This window comes from Dreissena polymorpha, chromosome 15 (genome assembly GCF_020536995.1).
Source record: "Dreissena polymorpha isolate Duluth1 chromosome 15, UMN_Dpol_1.0, whole genome shotgun sequence".
NCBI classification, from domain to species: domain Eukaryota; kingdom Metazoa; phylum Mollusca; class Bivalvia; order Myida; family Dreissenidae; genus Dreissena; species Dreissena polymorpha.
This window is the reverse complement of record NC_068369.1, coordinates 14,492,310-14,504,590: the sequence shown is the minus strand read 5'-3', so window position 1 is coordinate 14,504,590 and position 12,281 is coordinate 14,492,310.

The following is a 12,281-nucleotide window of genomic DNA, read 5'->3' as shown; positions in this document are numbered from 1 at the left end:
TTAATTTTTATTTCATTCAATTCCATACTGCAGCAAATACATATCAATTATCAATTTCAATCAATGCAGGGACCATAACTCAATAAAACTTGCAAGTGTTTCACCACAATATGACACATACCATCTAATTCAAAATTCACGATATTTCATACAATAGTTCTTGAGATACAGTAATTTTAATAAGAAAAGGGGCATTACTCTTGAGATACCAATCCGATCTCCCGGCGAAATTTATGCATGCGCCATCCCTGTATGATGACACACATTTATTTTTAGTCTCAATAAAATCCAAGCAAATATTACTTCTAAACAGCTCTGGACTTACAATATTACTTAAACTTTGATTTATTAAGGGGCATAACTCTCAATATACCAGAATTTACTTGTGCAGCAGCGCAGTGTAATGTTATGCATGTATATGTAAGTAAATTTTATGAACTTCCACGCAAAAGTAACTGAGAAACTTCTCCGAACAGGAAACAAATTCAATTTAAAGTAATAAAGGGGGCACAGCCCTCGAGTTATAAAGGCTTCCGTAACAGAATTTGGGCTTGCACCACCGCAGTATGTTGATACATATATTTTAAGTATATTGAACATTCATGAAATAGTTATTGAGAAACAGCTTTGGATGGAAGAATTCCTCAATTTCCATCAATTAAGGAAACATAAAACTACCAGTTACGAAGACTATCCAAACAAAATTTACGCGTGCACCATGGTACTATGAGGGTGCATGTTTATGTAAAGTTTCATACACCTTAAAATGCAATATCTACTGCGAAACAGTGGGACAAACAACCTCAATATCCATCAAATAAGTCTGCCTGGAATTGTCAAGGCTACCCAAATAGAATTTACGCATGCACGGTCGTTTTATGATGATGCATAGTTATTATAAGTTTCATGAGCCTCCATGCAATACTTTCTGAAGAACAGCTCCGGGCAAGAACAAATCCTCAATTTCAATCAATAAAGGGGACGTAACTTTGAAGTTTCCAAGGCTATAAAAAACACACTTTACACGTGCATCATCGCAGTATCAAAATACACATTTTTTTTAAGTTTTATGAAATTCCACGCGATATTTACTGATAAATAGTTCCGGACGGTAAACAATTTTACCATCATTAATTTAATTCAAATAAGCTTGAATGCGTTAACAGACAGATTCCTAAGTAAATACGCGGGAAGTTTGTTCAGTTGAGGTTCTTTTAGTTGGTCGTCTTATTTTTAATATAGGCTTTTTCCTATACATTTGTTTTCATATCCATACCAGCTGAATAAGTTCACGTTCCAACATAATACCACATGCATATAACTGGAAATAAATTCTTTAATCAAACATAATCATTCGATCAATGCATTTAAAAAAAGAACACGATTATGCAAAAAATAACGAATTTCTCTCCATGTTATACTAACGTTATCTTATACTGAATTGCTATGACGTCGTTTACATGTAATCATTTTTCACTTAATCTATTTGGCTTTGGATCGTTTATTCACAATACTCTCTTCGTGGAAAACGTCTACATTTTTAAATATTAAATCATGCCCTTTAAGTCTTCTTATTAACTTTCATCCAGCGTTAAGCTTCTTTTCGCTCGCGTACGCGATGCGTAAATAACTAAATCGGTGTAATACTGCAAAATAACTGTGTGCGTGTGTGTGCGTGCGGGCATGCGTGTGTGTATGTGTGATGCGTGTTTGTGTGCGTACATCCATTCGTGCGTGCGGACAAAAAAGAAAATCACACACAGACGCACACGCAAGTGCGCGCGCCCGAACGCTTGCATTTTTATGGACTTATGCGCTATGTGAAATTTGAATTTGACCAAAGGGGTGGAGAATATATTGTTTTTTAAGCAACACTTTCATGCCGGAATCTGACACGCAATGTCCAACTGGAACGTTAAGGTAACTTCTATTTTGTAGGCATCCAACTGGGAGGCGGAAAACTACAACGGGCGAGGCATGGTATGGTATTGCTCAATGGGGGGGGGGGGTTCGAAGGTTAGGGTTAGGGTTAGTGTTAGGGGTCACGTTAGGGTTTGGGTTAGCCTAAACCCAACCCTAACCCTAACCCGACCCCTAACCCTAACCCTTACCCTAACCCTTTTTGGGGTTATCACCCCTGACCATGCCTCGCCCGTTGTAGTTTTCCGCCTCCCCATCCAACTAGCTAAACATGTGTATCTTAAGGACAGAGATCAAGTCAAGGTCGGTCGACAGGACTACAATGGGATCCCATTTGTTTTTCTTGGACACAGATTGCGATGATCTATTTTGGAAACATTCGCGACTTTTACTGCTTTGTCGATTATAGGGCTTTGCAGACTCAGAGCGTTTCTCTGCTCTCGACAAAGAATCACGCGCACGACCTCGCGCAGGCTTTTTCTCGTGCACATTTATGTTCGGGTTACTGGCGTCGCACATAATTGACTTAAGTTCTTTTTCTCCGTCGAGTTTTGCAGAAAATGTTTTTTCATCTGTGGTTTTGTGGGACGAGAGGCTGTTAAAGGTTTATTACATGTACATTTTTTAAACGCGCGGTTTAGAACAGAATCCGGATAGTGCCATCTATAATCTCGCCCTTCTTTCATCAAGGGCGACACTAGACACACGAAGCGATACTTGATTTTTTTCATGACAGTCGCGGCGATACTTGATCTTTTTCTTGACAGTCGCGGCGACACACGATATTTTTCTTGACAGTCGCAGCGACGCACCATATATTTAACTCGCTATGTCGTCCTTGTGTAGGTAACCCAAAAGTCGATAGATCGAGTTAAATATATCGTGCGTCGCTGCGACTGTCAAGAAAAATATCGTGTGTCGCTGCGACTGTCAAGAAAAAGATCAAGTATCACCGCGACTATCAAGAAAAAGATCAAGTATGTTGAGTCTTCGTGTTTCTAGTGTCGCGTTTAAAGGGCGACACTAGACACACGATATTTTGCGCGACAGTCGCAGCGACGCACGATATATTCAACTCGACATATCGACTTTTATTTTTCAAATATCGCCCATGTTACATGAAACTCGTGTTACGCGGTCTAATTTCAGACCGCGACACTAGAGACACGAAGCGATACTCGATATTTTGCGCGACAGTCGCGTTCAAATAGCGCTGTAATAATATCGCCTGTCCACTGTCAGGTTTTTTAAACAGTGTTACAGTAAATTTTAACCATTTATTATTAATATTGCTGCCATTGACACACTTATAAAAGATTTTTCTAGCATAAGTATACCGAGTACTGATTAATTTATTTTCATAATAATTTTGATATATATTGACAACGATATATGTTTAAAACTATTCAGAAATTTGAACGATGAAGTAAATTTCTATCAATTTTAAGATTATATATCATTATTATCTTTATCACTTCCAATAGGATTGCAGATTTATAGATAACGTTTAACTTCAAGTAAGACATCAATATAAAACCAAAATATTTCTTTTCAGTACATGTGTAATCATCATTTATAGGTTATCAGGATTATTGACGAGCAACATTAAGGTCCAGTCTATTGATACAATAATAAAACGGTATTTTTGTTGCTGGTGTTGTTTTACCTTTTAAATACCTTTTATGATGCTTTATCAAATCAATTATCGGCATAAATAAAACTGCATACAGCAATTTTATAATATTCATATTGGCTAACAAAAACGCGTTTGAAGGGCGAAAAACGTTTGTTTCATATTGCTTAACAGGGCTCCGGATATAATATAAATGTCTATTATATAATTATATTCACATAATGTTCACACTGTTACTTTTGTGCATGTCAAATATGATTGAAACAAAAGCACGTTGAACCGTGGAATCGAACAACTATTAACTTGACCTTGGGAACTCAGTCTTATATCCAAAATCGTTATTCCAATCGATTTTCCTATCATTAAATATACGTTAATATAATATATTTATGTAATAGTAAATATTTATTTATGGCCAAATTAAAGTATAAGAAGCGAATAGCTTGCTTTATCAATCATATGCAATCATTTTAATTGCTGATCAGAAATAAACATTATTATAAAATAATAATGTCATGCCCTAGATTGTTTATGAAAACATGTGTTTATGTACATGTACATAGTTCATTTTTACCGTTTATGTTTTGCATCTAAATGACTATGTCACTGTTATTTAATGCTTTTATTGGATGCTGTGTGGAAGTTAGAGCTGATAACAACCGATGCCTACCTTTTGCGCTTCTTTATTATTTGTAATATCCTCTTTAAAAGTCTCATTTTATTAGCGCCTGTTAATGTGGCAGCCATTTTTGCATAAACAGGAAGTTGATTTCCGGATGCTGACATAAGTGCACTCTGGGTAGTTTACAGTGACTACAGTATTTTGACAGACTAGTCATACGATATCATTTGTTAAATACTCGTATTCCTTCTTAAAAATTGTTTAAAAAGGTAATAGTCATCTTTATAAATGATTTATTGATTTAATTGATATGTATTTGACTACTGCTTCATTGTAATATCGTCAGAAATATCATTTTAATATGAGTGACATTTACCGTGTCAAGAACGCTCAAATTTTATTGTGCGCTCTTGCGCGCTTTACTGCTCGTTGTTTGTGCGCTTTTTGTGCACAATTCATATGTGCGCTTTTACGTTATTATTGCACAACGTTATGTGTGCGCTTTTGGAGAGTATAAAAGGCACTGAAAATTCTCATTCGAGGACTCTGAACTTTGTTTTCCTAGGTGTGAGACCTATTTTATTTTTCTTATATAAGCATTTAAAATACAGTTTTCAATAAGACTTAGCTATTAAAATTAAGACTGAATTTTATAAATACTTAAAAATTGCATTTGTCATTTTTTTAGAACATTATAAAATAGAAAGTGCAAATACTTAACATGACACATGTACGTGTATATTGCTGTATTATAATGTAAATGTCTGAAAACTAATCTGTCTGTTAAGAAATATATATATTGAAAGTTGTTATTTATTTATTCGTTATGAATGAATAAAATTTAGAAAGGTTATAAATCTTGAGTTTGTATATTTTTTTTGACAATTTTAAAACAACTGAATAGGCAAAATGTTATTCTTAGTTTACTGTTTATCAGAGTCCATTTAAGTTCCATGTTAAACTTGAACAAAAGCTTTAAGTTTGGAAAAGTTAAAGAAATTGAAGTAAAATCACAGCTACCGCTCGGCTCGTGACATAATTTATGGTGGCAGCGAAGTGGAATCTTTGATTTCTACATAGATTCAGCGATTGAATCCAGTCTTCGAAAGCAAAATGTCAGACTCCGAATCAGAAGAAGAGAATTAAGTATTCTTCAGAACAGCAGCTAACCAGCATTCTGAAGAACCATATCAAGAAAATAAAACAGCACCAACATCATCTAAGTCCAGTGCCCCTAGATTAAACAAAAGTGTTTCCAACGTAGAAATGTCAAATGGCAATACAACCGACTGGATGAAAGATGCAGTCACAAATATGGTGTCAATGCAAAATCAGATGTCAAATGCTTTACAGAATGTTACAACACTTCTAGCAAATTTATGTGATAAAAACAACAAACAAGTACAAATTTCCCCCCAGGAACAGGAAGCAAACAATAACCATTTCCGTAATGACAGAGGTCAGGGTGAACAAATGTGGGACATTGGCTACCAGCACCCAAGGGAGAACAGGTCTTATGACAGGCAAACAAGAAGTGTAAACCCTCATAAATGCAGTTCAAGCATGAAAATCCCTTCTTTTACTGGCAAAGATGAGTGGAAAGTATGGATTAACAGGTTTGAAATTATTGCTGAAAGACTTCATTGGAATGAAGAAGAAAAACTTGACAATTTATTACCAAAATTGCAAGGCAGTGCTGGTGAATTTGTGTTCACTCAACTGAATCATGAAGTTTTAACCAACTATAGAGAACTTGTTAGTGAAATTAACAACAGATTTAGGGTCATAGAAACTCCAAGAACTTTTGCTGTAAAATTTAGCAAACGAGATCAGAAAGTAGGTGAAACAGCTGAGGAGTATGCTGCAGAACTTAAACGTCTGTATGACAAAGCCCATACAAGAAGAGACTACAGAACACGGCAAGAAGATTTAGTGAGAAGATTCCTGGACGGTCTACGAGATGAAGAAGTGCGGTCAGAAATTGAGTTTATTAAGGAACCCGTGGACATTGATGAAGCAGTGTACCATGTTGTCAATTACATACAAACCAGAAATAGGCATCAATTTCACGATGACAGAAAGAGAAAATTTGTGCGTAGAACTTCGGGATCAGAAAATGAAATAGATTATGAAGTGATTGAAACAGATAATGACGACACTAGCCAACATGCCTATAGAGTCCCAAACAAGAGCCAGCAAAAGCAATTAAATTCAGAAAATACCAAAACATGTGGCATGAAGACTGATATGTCAAGAGAGGCTGCAAAAAGCAAAGAAACTGATGTATTGCAACAAGTTCTGGAAAAACTAAACCAGTTAACCCAAGCCCAACAACATTAAACAACTGAACATGGTTTTAAGCAAAAACTCAAGACAATTAAATGTTATTCTTGTAACCAAGAAAATCATTTTGCTAGGGATTGTCCATTGAAAAATGCCAAGTATCAGAATGAGCAAGTTGCACGAAAAGACTTCTATCAAAATCAGCCTTTAAACTTGAAAGGACAAAGCCGATTGGCCGAGGGGAGGTCCTGGCAAGCATAAATGGCCATGATGACTCAGCAAGTGTAGCCGAAGAAATTGTGCGGCGCAAAAGAGCATTTAGTAGTGGTGTCTATATCAAAGGTAATATTGAAAATGTGCCAGTTATTTTAACAACTGATACCGGAGCAACAAGAACAATCATTTCAGACAGAGTTTACAATAAATTGGACCCTAAAATTAGACCTCAGCTTAACAAATCAGCTTGTTTGACAGGTGCAAGTGGAATTCCTTTAAAAGAATGTGGAAAAGCATTTTTTAATATTGAATTAGGGCCAGTTTCAATGTACAAAGAATTGATTGTTGCTGAAATTGAGGATGATGTTTTGTTAGGAATAGACATTCTGCAAAATGATGATGGAGGTCCCGCAGATATACTTTTGTCAAAGGGAGTCATAGTTTTGAAAGGCAAAAATATACCATGTATTCAAATTGGAATGAAAAACGATGTTCGAAAAGTAACAGCAGCTGACCATTTCATTATTCCACCTCTCAGCGAAGCGGTCATTGATGTGTTTATTGAGCGTAAAGAATTAGATGATGTGTCTCAAAAAACAGATTTTATTGTAGAACCTACACAACACTTTTGTGAAACATATCCATTGAAGATGGCCTCAGTATTAGTTGATATAAATAGAAACCCGACAAGCAAAATACGTCTTTTAAATCCATTCCCATATAGTGTGGATATTAATCAAGACTCAGTATTAGGCCAAGCCGAACAAATTGACAGTATAAAAAGTACACTTAAAGGTCAAGAACACACAGAGGAAGAGGACAATAATTTCTCAGTACGCCGAGTTACTTTCAGTCACAAATCGGAGCAAATTATCAATAAGGTGCAAGAAGAAATATCCTTAGAAAATAAAGAAATTCCAGAACACTTACAAAAATTGTACGATACGTCTGTTAAAAATTGCAATGAAGAAGAAAAACAAGTCATAGCAAAGCTGCTCATTAGATTTCAAGATAGTTTTTCTAAAAATGACCTTGACATAGGTTTGACAAACTTAACAGAGCACCCTATCAATACAGGTGATGCACAACCAGTGAAACAAGCTCCGAGAAGAGTGCCAATGGCTTATGCGGATGCAGAAAAAAAGGCAATAGAAGAGTTACTGGACAAGGGAGTAATAAGAAAAAGTACGTCACCATGGGCAAGCCCTATTTTGTTTGTTATGAAGAAAAATGGACAGGTCCGACCATGTATAGATTATAGAAGAGTAAATGCCCTTGTGAAACCAGATGGATTTCCCCTGCCGCGAGTGCAAGATTGCCTAGATGCTGTAGCTGGTGCTAAATATTTTAGCACATTTGACCTTACTAGTGGTTATTTCCAGATCCCACTCAAAGAAGAAGATATACCAAAAAGTGCATTTGTCTGTAAATATGGACATTATGAAATGTTGAGAATGCCGTTTGGACTCAACAATGTTTGTTCAACCTTTCAGAGGACAATGGAGCTTGCTCTTCAAGGTTTACAATGGGAAACATGTCTTATTTATATTGATGATGTGATTGTCTTTGGCAACGATTTTAGCCAGCATATGGGCAGAGTGTATGAAGTTTTAGAAAGAATAGAAGCTGCTGGATTGAAGTTGAAGCCCGAAAAGTGTGAAATCTTACAGGAAGAAGTCTTGTTTCTTGGGCATGTGGTATCGAAACAAAGAATAAAGCCTGACCCAATCAATGTTGCAAAGATAGTTCAGTAGCCGGTACCCACAAATGTCAAAGAGGTCAGACAGTTTGTTGCTATGGGATCATATTACCGTAGATTTGTTAAAGATTTTGCCAAACTTGTTAGACCAATGGTAGAGCTCACGAAGAAAGATGTGACATTTAAGTGGCATGATGACTGCCAAAGGTCTTTTGAAGATCTCAAGAAGATTCTGATCAGTCCAAATATAATGGGATATCCACTTCAGGTTGGAGAATTCTGCTTGGACGTTGACGCCAGTGACGTTGGCATTGGAGCTGTACTTCACCAAAACCAAGATGGCCGTGAACGTGTTATCGCATATGCAAGCAGAGCACTTAACAAGAATGAAAAAAACTATTGCGTAACTGAAAAGGAACTTCTTGCAATCCGTTACTTTGTTGAATATTTTCGACAATACTTGTTAGGCCGAAGATTTGTTGTGAGAAGTGACCATCAAGCATTAAAATGGCTTTTCAAGCTTAAGGAACCAAGAGGAAAAATTGCAAGATGGATTGAAATCTTGTCACATTATGACTTTTCTGTTGAATACAGACCAGGACACAAGCAAGGTCACTGCGATGCCTTATCAAGGTGTAGAAACCCAAGAGACTGCGACTGCAATTTACAAGACATGAATGAGCCTCTAAAGTGTGGTCCGTGTAAGATGTGCACAAAAAAAGCACAAGACATGGTTCATGAAGACTTTTTAAATGATTGTTTGACGGGAGTAAATGCAACCTGCAAAGGGCAAACGTGCGATACCCAACCAATAAGGTCAACAAAACAAATGGAAGACAAGCCTGAAAGTTCAGGACTTCAAACTCAGCTTCCAAACTTTGTACCATGGGCATGCAATAAATCATTAGAAGACCTTCAGAAGTTACAATCTTTTGACCCAGATATAAGCTGTATTTTAGAGGCGAAAAAAACAAACAAAAGGCCCAGCTGTAATGACATCTTAGCACTCAGCCCAGCTTCGAGACACTATTGGGTTCTCTGGGATGTTTTATTTGTTCGAGTTGGATTATTATTTAAGAAATTCATAAGACAGAACCAAACTGATGAGCACTTGCAATTTATTGTTCCATTTGTTATGAAAACTGATGTTCTTTTTGAACATCACAACTCTGTAATTTCATGTCATTTGGGTGTTAAGAAGACCTTAGAGAAAATTCGGCAACGGTATTTTTGGTATGCAATGAAGACTGATGTCCTTTTGCATGTTAAGAGGTGTGACACATGTGCTGCGAACAAAAAGCCAATGAAGACACCTCGAGCGCCTATGGGTTCAATTACAACAGGTGCACCATTTGATGTGCTTGCAACAGACTATCTTGGTCCACTGCCGCTCACAGACCGGGGTAACAGATATATTCTGGTGCTAACTGATCTTTTCAGTAAATATGTTGAAGTAATAGCTGTACCTGATCAGAGCGCAGAGACGTGCGCATCTTGCATTCTCAATGAATACATTTCAAGGTGGGGTTGTCCGCTAAACATCCTTAGCGATCAAGGTCGAAACTACGAGAGCAAGGTCTTCAAGGAGTTGTGTAGAATGCTGGAGATAAGAAAGATAAGGACCAGTCCACGAAACCCACAGTGCAACGGTCAAACAGAGCGTTTTAACAAGACCTTGGTGCGTATGATAAAGGCATACCTTTGTGGAGAACAAGACCAATGGGATAAGAATCTAGGATGCCTCGCAGGAGCTTATAGAGCCACACCTAGTGAGTCCACCACATTGACCCCAAACCTTCTTACCATTGGCAGAGAAGTCCGTTTACCATCAGAGTTGGTGTTTGGTAGCACAACAACATGCGACAACAACACTATTACATCGTATGGAGATTATGTCGACTGGCTGCGGTCAAGATTTCAAAAGGCACATCAGGTAGCAAGGGATCACCTTGGGACTGCTGCCAAGCGCAACAAAGCAATTTATGATGCAAGAGTGTCAATAAACATTTACAACACTGGTGATGTTGTTTGGTATCTCAATGAAGCAAGAAAGCCTGGAATAGCACCGAAGTTAGAACGAACATACGATGGTTCTTTCCTGGTGAGCAAGAAAATTTCAGAAGTGAATTTCAAGTTACGACTAGACAAGCAAGGAAATGAAAAAATTGTTCATCATAATAAACTCAAGCCATACGAAGGAGATCAAGTGCCAAAATGGATTCTGAAGAACAACGGAAGTTAAAATTTTAAACCATGATGTTTCATATTGTGTTTTAATATATTTTGTGTGCAGTTATAAAATTTGTTTTAGTGATGTACATGAGTGTAAACCAAGATTGTATGAACTTCATTGCATTAGATGATGCAGAGAAAAAGATTATATTGTTTATTTATTCGTGTCTTAAAAATGTGTATTTTAAAACTGTAAAAGTATTTGCACCTCAAAAATCACAATGGATACATAGTTATGGAAAAAAATCAGCTCTTGTGATTGTTGTAATAAGTAATGTCAACAAAAGAAAACAGCATTTGTGACGGAATAGTGCTAATGTGATTCTGTTATAGAAGAGATGTATAGTTAACTTGTGGCATGATTAAGTAGTGAAGTTAAAATGTCAGAGAGTTGTTTAAAGTCTTAAGAACGGGTATTCACAGTATTGAATAGGGAAAGATTGACCTTAAGTATGGTCGGGAATGAATCACCATGTGTGATGGGCAATGAGCCGGGAACCGATTAATAAAATGCAATGATTAAGAATATGAACGGGTTTTGAGTCTGACAAAATAATTGTTATCAAGTTAACAGTGCAACAGAAAGCACAGCAGTGAATTTGAGCGTTGTTGATATTTTGCATTTGAATTTTCGTCAGTGAAATGATTCAGTGTAATTGGGTGTTAAATTCATCAGAACTTGAACGAAATCAATTATTTATTTATTTTTTAATTTTAATTTCGGCGAAAGGAAATATACAATGTGAAAGCATACATAATCCAAAGACATAAGTGGAGAACAGTTATTTGTAAGTGATGTGATGTGACTAAAAATATGTTTCAGAAGAAAAGTAACAACATGCTTGTTATTCATTTTCAGTCGACAATCCAATCATCTTTCCATCATGTCTCAATTCTCATCCAGTAGTCAACGTCGTCGCGCCTATCAGTGCCTGAAATGCTACCATCGGATGGACAAAGTGTACATTGAGGCGAAATACCGCGTGTACAACCATTTCCTGAAGGAGCACATGAGTCTGGATCAAGCTCCATACTACTGTCGTCTGTGCCTCTTCATATGTTTCAAACGCGAAGAACTGGAAAAGCATGTTCACAGTTTCCGTCGTCATGCACTTGTGCTCCAGGAGAAAAACATCCCTGACAGTCCAGAGTTCCTTGTCAGTAATCAATCTCCATATCTCATTACTGACCGGGATGTTGCTGTCCTTTCTGCTGAAGAAAGCAAACGCCATTGGCTCTCCATCTCCAAGAAGCCTGACATTCTGTCTCAAGCCATACAGTCTGTGCTTCCAGACCTGAGTCCTGTCAGCAACTGGCCACTGTCTCCTTTCCTACAGCAATCTTCTCCAGCACAACCGTCCAGACTTACTCCTCTTCAGACATTTCAACCTCAACCCATCACCTACGTCAACCTCTCGGAATGCATAGGCCCCCTGCAACAACTGATCAATGTCATCGGAACATCAACAAACACCCCAACGCTAGCACCAAATCAACTAACCCTGACCAGCCTCCCACCATCTCACACCGCACAAACAGAAGCACCTCAAGCCATAATCGACCAAGAAGATCCTTTGACCACTCTGCCAACCATCGAAGAATGTCGTGCTCTTGCCCCTGAAACAACATCTGACTCCAGCTCTTCATCTGGCTCTTCATCATCTTCATCATCAGTC